The following is a 10,975-nucleotide window of genomic DNA, read 5'->3' as shown; positions in this document are numbered from 1 at the left end:
AGTGTTGACTTTGAATGCTGTTAATTCACGATATATAGCAGCAGGCTACTTTCTTGAAAATGACAAATATTACCCAGAATCCATTATGTTTTAATGGAAAACAGCATGTTACTGTCAAAATTTTGCAGCAATTTTTAACAGTGTGTGCTTTAGATTGACTGAAAAAAAAATCAGCTTTTCAATAATATTTTCAAGTTAAATATTAATAATAAACATTATATATAAATATTGTAATATTCTTTTCACATGAAAGATGGCTTGTTAAAAAGATAGAGTCCTTAAAGAATACCTTCTGAAGCTCATTAGACCGGAAACCATGGAGCATTGTTATCAGGTTGCATTTGACAATACAGGAATTAATATTATTTCTGACCTTATTCCTCTCAACTTTATCTAACCTGATGATGGCCCTCTTGTAAAATATTGTTGTTGGTTTGTTTTTATTTGTTTACCAGTTTGCTTCTAGTCTACAGTAGATCATTAGATCTGCATACTTTATGGTCCACACAGTAATAAATAATCATGAAGGCTAATATGTTAAAGCTTCTGACCACAAGCCTTCATGGCTATTAATTGAATTCTACATTTAATTTGTGCATAAATTGTGCAAGTCTCTTTTTGCTCTTATGGTTGGTGTCATTATTTGATTTGGCATCTTACGGAAAACTATTTTGACGTGCATGTATTTCTTCAGAACATGTTCAGTGCTGCATTAACATGCCTTTATCAAACCGCAATTAAAATTTTCAGATGTATTTATGACCAATTACTGGTGCATGCATGCAAATTGTACAAAAATGCAAATGCAAACCTGTGCCTTCAAACTGATTTTTATGTACATAGCATATCTGTATAAATCATTGTTTGTGTGTTTCTAGGCCTTAGGAAATCATGAATTTGACAATGGAGAGGACGGCCTCCTAAAACCTTTCCTTCAGGAAGTGAACTGCACTGTTCTTAGTGCAAATATTAAAGCCAATCAAAAGATTGCTCCTAAGATCAGTGGCTACTATTTCCCATATAAGATCTTCACTGTTAACTCAGAGAAAGTAGGTGTTGTTGGCTACACGTCAGTGGAGACCCCTGCTTTGTCTCTACCAGGTAAGACTTTATTACTCTCATTACAGTCAGGCCAGGTTTACACATAATGTTGCAAATCACAATCTTAAATTACCATGCTTTCAGAAAGGCATGTTTTCAAAAAGCAGCATGTGGACTGTTTGTTATTAAGAATATAAGTGAAATGTGTCATTTTAAATAGTTTACTTATAGGTGTCTTATAGTATTTTTTACTTTAGTAACGTTGCAACTAAATGTCAACTAACCTGAACTGAAGGTTTTCAGACCTGACTAATGCCGCACAACTAACTAGTTAAGTAATTTAACTAGTATTTTAGTCTTCCCCTTTATTTGTACAGTGCTTTTAATTGACAACCAACTGTGTCAAAGCAACTTCATAGTGAACAGCAGGTCAGATTCTGCTCTAAAGCAGCTCTGAAAGAAAACCGTGTCATTGTTCAGATCAAGTTAGATTAGTATTAATTCAGTTGAAATCAATAACTGTGTGAATTTCATCAAATCTTTAAGTGAGTTCAGCTCAGCTGTAAGCAGTTCTACAAAGGGCAGCAATCTTGTTATTCATTTTAAAGTTGAAGTTTAGGCTTAAACGGACCTGAAATGGTTTCACACAGTTTAGACATCACCACATTTTTTGAAAAATATGACAACAACTACGTGTGGTATACTTGAGGTTTAGCAGAGGGGTGAAAACAACTGCAGAGACAACACAACAATGGCTTTTTTATTTCACTTTCATTGAGTTCAAAGCTTCCCACAAATGCATGCTGCAGTTCACTTTTGCACTCGACAAAAGGAACAAATATACACTACATGGCTTTGTAAGCTCAAAGTGCATCATGCAGTTATGACACATATGATGAATCTCTATTCACAAATAGATACACGCACACTGAAGCAAGGTGTTTTGAAGACCGATTTAATGGATTGCGTTTGTGTAGAAGGCTCTGTGTCTATAAAAGAGAATTTCAGCCAAGCTGACATACATTAATGGAGGCTAACATTTTCTTGCACAACACAAACTTTTCTATTAACATATCAGAAAATGTAGTTTAGTGTTTCATGACCCTTTAAACCGAGAAAGTGATACAAGCTCCATACACCGGTTCTGGTTCAAGGATTTGTAAGCAGAATCCTAAAATTGATAAGCAACCCGAGAAGCAGACAGTAAAATGTGGCTGATATGAGCATATTTCTTGGGTCTAGTAAGCACCCTAGCTGCTGCATGCGGAAACAACTAAAGGCTGTTTATAGAGCCTGTGGTGCATATATCCTAGAAGTAAGCGGTTTGTCACCATAAAATAGAAATAGTTGGAAAGTATTGACAAACTGTCATGGTATCTTGTTATACATTATTAAACATTACTGAAAAAGAATTATGAAAGTTTCAGAAATGTTAATGCTTAATGTTAATCAATAAAGTGAATACACACAGTGCGGTCAGTATAAAAAATGTTTATACTGTTTTATATTACATTTTACTGTAATTTAAAAAAAACTGTTGCAGGTGAAATTAATATTATAAGATTATATGATCACTCTAGAACAGTTAGCTCCTTGTAAAAGCAGGCCTACATTAAGTTATATCAGCCAACGCTCACATAAGTTCAAGTAAACAGTGACAACTACTGTTCAGGTTATATACTTTATACAGATGTTCTGTATATGCAGATGTCGGCTCAAATCATACACGTCACATCAAACAGGCTCCTCTAGGATGCTAAACTGCCTTATAGCATGCAAACAAATACACTGACATACAAACACATACAAAATCTTGTTTTTGCAGAACAGATTGGACATAATGTGCTTAAGAACAATGAATTAAATTTAATTAAACACCCTTCGTTTGATATTCTTTGCTCTTGTATCCAAAGCTGTCACCAATAATTCAGTCTCTTCCTCTTGACTAGTGCTACTAACATTAAACGTCCACTAATCCAGCCCATATCATTTGAGATTACATAGATCCTAAGATCAATCAAGATCAGATTCAGTTGACAGAGTGATTGACTTGCCTGGTGGCACATTTAAACATTAGGGTCGACAGATTTGGTTACAGCCATTTGATGGTGTTTTTTCATATCTATATGGTTTTGCAGGCCCCGATCTCCAGTTCGAGGATGAGGTTACTGCTTTACAGCCTGAAGTGGACAAACTCATCACTTTGGGTGTTAATAAGATCATCGCCCTTGGACATTCTGGGTTCAAAGTGGACCAATATATAGCAAAGAAATTACGAGGAGTGGATGTTGTGATTGGAGGGCACACCAATACATTCCTATACACAGGTATGTTTCATTTAATTGCCTACGGTGTTATGTGTATTATTATTAGTGTGTCAGTTTTACCTGATGTTTTTTTTCTCTTATGCATAGCACAGCAGTGCTACCAACTCTAACACATTTTTCTCACGCAGTCAAAAGCAACCTCAGTTAAAACTGTAATAATTGAATTTTGGCGAAACAGATTTGGTAAAGGCTACAGTATTTGTGTTTGCGCTCCGGAAAGCGACCAAACTTTCTTTTTATGTTCTTTTTGGCGTCTTGTCGTTATTATGATGGGACAGTTTAGATCTGACAGGAAGCGAAATGAGAAAGAGAGAGGGGGCGGGATCGGGAAAGGTCCTCGAGCCGGGATTCAAACTTGGGACGCTTGTAGCACAACAGCGCTGTATGTCGGCGAAGACTGCATTAAATCTGGCCACATTGCTCAATGCTACAAAAACACGTTGTAAATAGACAACCACAGTCATATCTGTTGATTTCTTGAACACCTGTGATTGGCCATCATCGTGTTCAACATAGAATTCACTCACCTCGCCAGATTGTTTCTTGCAGACACCAATTGATGAGAATTTGCAACTAAATTGTGCCGTTTTTGTTTTTGTGCAGTTAACTGTGGAGCTGCATACAATAAGAAAATATAATTTCACAGAGGCTAAACAAACTTTGAGAATTTTCACTCAAATAATGAAATTTGACATAAGGTGTAGAATAGAGGTCCACTGTTTTACCAGCTCCACAAATTAGAGGATAATTAGTGAATAATTGTATTTGTTATAGGTGTGCATTGGATTGTCCGTTCCTTACACTTTTCAAAACAAAATGACACTCAGGATAAGAGCAACTTTCATTTCCGCTCTCTTAATAAGGGCTGTGGTCTCTTGGAACAGCTCCGCAAAAATACATTAAAGTGTACAAGTACAAGTGTATGCACAGGTGAATTCACCCAAGGACTGTGCTGATCCCATACGCCTCTATTACCACTCTCATTAAATTTGACTAATCTGTGTTTTAATGACAGACATGAGCTTTGTGACCATAATGGGTGTGTTGGGCTAAAGATGAAACAGTATTTCCTGTTTTATTTTGATCCAAACATCTAACCAGCGCTGACGTGAGAGTTTCTTTCACTTCAGAAACTCTGGTCAGGCTACCAAATCCTACTCATTAGCATGTTACTCACCTCTGCTGCAGTCTTTGTGTTTTCAAGGCAAGCACGAATAAACCACTAATCCCAAGTATTAGACATGGGTGTTCACTTCTGTCCTCTGGGCATGAATGATGCCGCTTGCTAAGAAGAGGCGTGTTCTTATTTTGTGTTATTAAGTGGCCAGATTTGTCTGGCTGATAAGATGGGGAAAAATTAAAATACTTGCATGAAAGGAGAGACTCAAGCTATATCTACACAGCTGAAAATAGACTTGGAGGTGGAGACGAATTGACTTCTCGTAATAAAGCTACAATAAATGGTTTATATGCATTATATTTAGGAAAAGTTTAATTACTGAAAACATCCTCACTTTGGCAAAACCTTCACCGTAGTTTGCAGGTTGGTTGTTCCATGAATCTTGGAGAAGTTGTATCTAGGCTGTCTCATTTGTTTCTGTCACTTGATGTAATGCCAGACAGACTCAATGATGGTGAGCTCAGATCTCTGTGAGCCCTTACTATTTGTTGTATTTAAGTATTTACTCTTCGTCCATTCATTTCTGTAGGAACTCCACCATCCACAGAAGTTCCTGCAGGACCGTATCCATTCATGGTCCAGTCAGATGATGGGCGCCAGGTTCCTGTGGTCCAGGCCTATGCCTTTGGGAAGTATCTGGGATTCCTAAAAGTGACTTTTGATTCAAATGGAAATGTTGTGAAGTCTTCAGGCAATCCAATTCTTCTGGATAACTCAACAGCACCAGGTAGGAAAACTGTAAACATGGAAACAAATTAGAGAATTGATTGAAAGCACATGGCAAGTCAATAAAGCTTACAGGACAACAGGGTTCCCTTCGCAGTAGGGAAACAGACATTCTGCCATAAAGATGTTTTTTAAACAGTGTGTTCAGTGGTCAAATCTGAGCTAAGAATTTTCTCATCATGAAAATGAAAACCTTAAAGGATTAGTTCACTTTTAAAAAAACTTTTGCTGATAATTTACTCACCCCCATGTCATCCAAGATGTCCATGTCTTTCTTTCTTCAGTCGAAAAGAAATTAAGGTTTTTGATGAAAACATTTCTCCATATAATGGACTTCATTGGGACCCAAACGGTTCAAGGTCCAAATGACAGTTTCAGTGCAGCTTCAAAGGTCTTTAAACGATACCAGACGATGAATAAGGGTGTTATCTAGCGAAACGATCGGTCATTTCAAAAATAAATAAAAAAAGTTTGTTTTAAAAGCACAAATGCTCACCTTGCTCTGTTCTGTGATGCGCGTTCGTGACGTCACGTAATACGCAATGACGTTGAAAAGGTCACGGTTGACTTAGGCGGAAGTACCGAGTCAGTGTTTACAAATGTGCGGAAGGAGGACCATATACACATATTCAAATGTCTTTGTGTCAGTTTATCGTTTAAAATGCCCATTTGTGCGTATCCTGGGTGTTTTAATATTAAAAAGCCTTCTGACTCGATACTTCCGCCTAAGTCACCCGTGACCTTTTCCACGTCATTGCATATTACGTGACGTCACGAACGCGCATCACAGAACAGAGCAAGGCGAGCACTTGTGCTTATAAAACTTAAACTTTATTTATTTTTGAAATGGCCGATCGTTTCGCTAGATAAGACCCTTATTCATCGTCTGGTATCGTTTAAAGCCCTTTGAAGCTGCACTGAAACTGTCATTTGGACCTTGAACCGTTTGGGTCCCATTGAAGTCCATTATATGGAGAAATGTTTTCATCAAAAACCTTAATTTCTTTTCGACTGAAGAAAGAAAGACATGGACATCTTGGATGACATGGGGGTGAGTAAATTATCAGCAAAAGTTTTTTTTAAAGTGAACTAATCCTTTAACCTTCAGCCGATGAAGCTTTGCCAAGGATGTAATTGAGTTGGTTCACAGTAATAAACAGGAAAATAATAAACAGTGCCGCAAAGCTGCTACTGCTACCTTGAGTCGTAAAGCTGCTTCCGTCAGCTGGCGAATGGCTGGTTTTTTTACAGCTAGCTTGAGTTGTATCGTGTATATTTGCCGCGGGGCCCGTGACGAGATTAATGATTTCCTTCGGTGTACTCCACTCATTCAAAGTACAAGTGATTTTATTAATGACAGCTGTCTCGTCACACATGCTCCAACCACAGTTCAAAATAAAAAATAAATCAACAAAATATTCAAATTAAACCGTACAAAACGTAAAAATAAACATGCTGAGAGCAGCAAAACTAGGCATAGGCCCTAGCCTCAAGCTACAGGCCTCTGACACAGCAGTCACATCAGACAGGTAGGCCTACATATTTCCAGAATTTAGTTTCTCATGCGACAGCCTTAAACAAGCTTTAATCTCGAATTGATACATTTTCTGCCCAGTGGCTTACTTAATCTTCCAACCTGGCTACCATTCGCATGAGCTCTCTTTACCTTACAGAAAAAGCACTGATGAGCTGAAAAACTCCGGCAAACATGGAAAGTTGGAGTTTCCTGAAAAAAACAGGAAAAATACTTCATGAAACCAGGACCACTGAAAACGTGGCCACTCAATGGATATTAGTATACTACTATATCTTTTCCCGAAACAGTCAGAGGAAAGCCTCAGTGCATCACGAGGCTTCATTTGCCCATCACTACTGTGACAATTCTCGCGTGTGTTTTCATGACAAAACGTGGCAGACATTATCCCGAAGGACCACTGTCCTACAGAGTTTCTCTCCAATTAAACACTCCTGAACCAGCTAATCAAGGTTTTCAAGAGTACTAGAAACTTCCAGGATGCGTGTTGGAGCAGGATTGGACAGCCCTGTACTATACTGTATCTATCAGATGTGATGCATTTCTACTTTCAATCTGTCATCCGACTCTGTCTAGATCCAGTCATTCAGGCTGAAGTGGATGCTTGGAGGAAGAATCTGGCCAATTACTCTGCTCAGCATGTGGGACAGACTCTAGTCTATCTCAATGGAACGTCTGAGGAATGTCGATTTCGTGAATGTAATTTGGGAAATTTGATCTGTGATGCTATGGTGAGTGAATAAGTGTCATTTTAAATATCAATTTGCTGTTACATTTTTTTGCATATTGTTTTACATGGACATAATGACTACTGAAGATGGGACAAACACCTCACTGTGTACAAAATCGTTCAACATGCATTCAGTCACAATGCAGGTGTTACTCTTAGGCCCCATTTACACCTGGTATTATCATTAGTGTAGTGTGCTCTGAGAGTAAACTGCATCCAGAGTGTTTTGTATTTCACAGCTTTAAAAGAAAATAACCATTACATCAAAAAATAGTTCTTCAGTGTGCTTGATATCAACATGCAGAGACAGAGTGTGTGATTGTTTTTCAATGTGTCTGCTTGAAACTTGGATCACTGTTTTGTCATTGGATCACTAGAGAAAGATGTTGGCGCAAACACATTTAGAAACAATCTTTGTACCTAAAAAGTTCAATCAAGCACTTATCGCTCAGCCAAAACCAAAACGCAAAACCTCAAACCCAATATGAACTAACAGCAGTCTCAGAAGTAAATCAAATCTTGAAAGTAATAAAATGATCCAAGCAGCAAACATTTTAACCAGTGGCAAAGTGAAAATAAAAATTTAAACTAAACGGTAAATTAAAGTCAACTCTAAACAGAACTGCTATATAATATGGTAGATTTGCTGAAATCGTGCTCATAATACCCATAGGACACCTTTTCTGCTTGTATTTCAGGTGCATAATAATATTAAATATGCTGATGAAATCCAGTGGAACCACGTCAGCTCTTGCATTCTGAACGGTGGAGGCATTCGATCACCTATTGATGAGCGAAACAGAAATGGTATGAGAAACTGATTCACAATCACTTACACTTTCTAACTGGACAGATCGATATCCCTTGAGTTTAACTCACTTGGTGTTATACTGAGATGATTAAGCATTCCCTTAATTTTTGGGAACCCCTTGCAGAATCTGTGAAAATTAAAATGTTGTTTTTTATTTAGTACTGTCCTGCGTAAGATATTTTACATAAAAGATGTTATATAGTCCACAGGACAAAAAAAAAAGCTGATATTATTAAAATAACCACATTCAAAAGTTTGGGAACCCTTGGTTCTTAATACTGTGTGTGGTTACCTGGATGATCTACGACTGTTTCTTTGTTTTGTGATGGTTGTTCATGAGTCCCTTGTTTGTTCTGAACAGTTAAACTGAGCTCTGTTCTTCAGAAAAGTCCTCCAGGTCCTGCAGATTCCTCAGTTTTCCAGCATCTTTTGCATATTTGAACCCTTTCCAGCAATGACTGTGATTTTGAGATCTTTTCACACTGAGGATGATTGAGGGACTCAAAAACAACTATTAAAAAAGGTTCAAACATTCACTGATGTTCCTGAAGGAAACTCGATGCATTAAAGGGGTCATATGATGCTTTTTTTTAAAGATCATTATTTTGTGTATTTGGTGTAACAGAATATGTTGACATGCTTTAATGTTCAAAAAACACATTATTTTTCAAATATTGTACCCCTCCTCTCTCAAACGCGTCGTTTTCTACAAAGTCCCTCCTTCTGACAAGCACAGTCTGCTCTGATTGGCCGACTGGCACAGTGCATTGTGATTGGCCGAACACCACAAGCACGCATCGGAAATGTAACGCCCCTTTCCATAATCGCCAGCTTCAGCTTTCAAAATAAATGTAAAGACAGTTAATAATGATGTTTTACCATCAGCTCAAGCCCGAGAGGAGAACAGAGTCGCATGACAGACACAGTGATGAATTTTCAAACTTAAATTTTGAATTTTTTAATTACGAGTTCAATTTAATCAGACAATTAGTATAAGACGACATTTGGGCTGTTACCAACAAATGAAATCAGTATCAACAAAAGTCATCTTAGCAATGCAGAGGAAACACAGAAACTGCATCTGGAGTGGAACAGATATATTCACCCTCTGTTAATGCAGCTCTGAGGGACATGGAATGCTTTAATCTGCAGTTACACATGAATAAATAATGTTTCGATTCATAAAACGTTGAATACTGATATTTGAAATTACATTTTTTTTTTAAATACTGTAAATGTGAAATTAAACCCACCAGTAGGTGGCATCAAGTCACTGTTAATAAGTGATTCACTGCGACTGAACCGAATCATTCAAACGGTTGATTCATTCAGGAACGAAACACTGTCATGTTGCTCAGAGACGCAGAACAGTGCTGTGGCTGTGTTTGGAATTATTTTTGTTGGTGAAACAGCAAAAACAGGAAATATGGTGTCTAAAACATAAGTCACTTAATGTTAACTTCTTGTTTATTGAACTGTTATAAAATCACATTTGTAATCAGGATGGTTTTTGGAGCAAAAAAAAAAAAACGGTGCTCGATTCTTGCAGCACACTCGATAAAACAACAATTACGAAATTATCGCAAACGATATATATATCGCATACCCCTATAACAAAGGCTATATCATAAATAACGGCAGTTATTATTGTTTTTGGTATTGACTTTTTCAAGTTACTTGTCCGATTGGGTAAGTAAATTTCTCTTTCACTTGCCCGACCAAAACATTCACTTGACCCGGACAAGCGTTAATGTCGAGCCCTTAAACTAATAACAAAACATACTTACAGTCGCTGATTCAGAAGCGCCAGATTGTCATAGAAAAGTCAGAATTACTTCCTCTCCTAGGTTCATGAAACGGTCGTCCATAAAATGCATTGTTCTGTTGCATCTACTTTCTGAAGGCCAAATAAAGTGCTTTTGCTTTCGCCTAGAAACACACAGCTTCCCCCTGTCATGACTGAATCAACACTACTGCGGTTACTGAAACCACGCTGTACGCAAATATTTCCACATCGTGACGTAGACATGTGGGGGTGTGTTTGAATGAGCCGTTTTAGGGTCTTAGCTTTGATAAAGAATATCTTTTGAGACTTTAATCTTTGTAACTTCAGGGATCTTATCAATGCATGAACAGCTTGTAGCACTCCAAAGAGAAAGGAAAACTTGAAATCGCATCATATGACCCCTTTAAGAGCCAGGGGGTGAGAACTTTTGGAATTTGAAGATCAAGATTTGTACTTAATTTGTCTTCCAGGAAACATGCAAGTATCTTCTGTTGCTTCCAAAGGGCCCTACTAAATGGAAAAAAATAATACATTTCAACAAAATAAGAGAAATTTGGACACCTTCATCCTGTTCAAAAGTTTTCACCCCCCCAGCTCTTAATGCATCGTGTTTCCAGTACTAAATAAAAAATTACATGCATTTTGTATGATCTCTCTTATTTTGTTGAAATTATTCACATTTTCACAGATTCTGCAAGGAGTTCCCAAACTTTCGCATGCCACTGTATATACATAATCATATTATGTAATAATAATCTTAAACACAATTCCAGTGCATATTAGAAATAATACTGAAACACAGCTAATTCATGTTTGGATTGAAGGCTCCATCACAATGGA

The 10,975-nt window shown here is 37.4% G+C and overlaps 1 pseudogene across 1 annotated transcript in view; it reads right to left on the bottom strand.

Moving 5' to 3' along the window:
* Window positions 1-3,495: 3,495 nt before the first annotated feature.
* LOC306879934 (sorting nexin-14-like) overlaps window positions 3,496-10,975 on the bottom strand; it is a 57,035-nt pseudogene continuing 49,555 nt past the window's right edge. Inside the window, exon 28 of the transcript XR_013785877.1 lies at window positions 3,496-5,284. The product of XR_013785877.1 is annotated as a sorting nexin-14-like (transcript). The remainder of the gene's footprint in view (window positions 5,285-10,975) is intronic.

This window comes from Barbus barbus (genome assembly GCF_936440315.1).
Source record: "Barbus barbus genome assembly, chromosome: 14".
NCBI lineage: Eukaryota > Metazoa > Chordata > Actinopteri > Cypriniformes > Cyprinidae > Barbus > Barbus barbus.
Note: the sequence above shows the minus strand (reverse complement) of the source record. Positions and strands in the feature narration are given on the sequence as shown.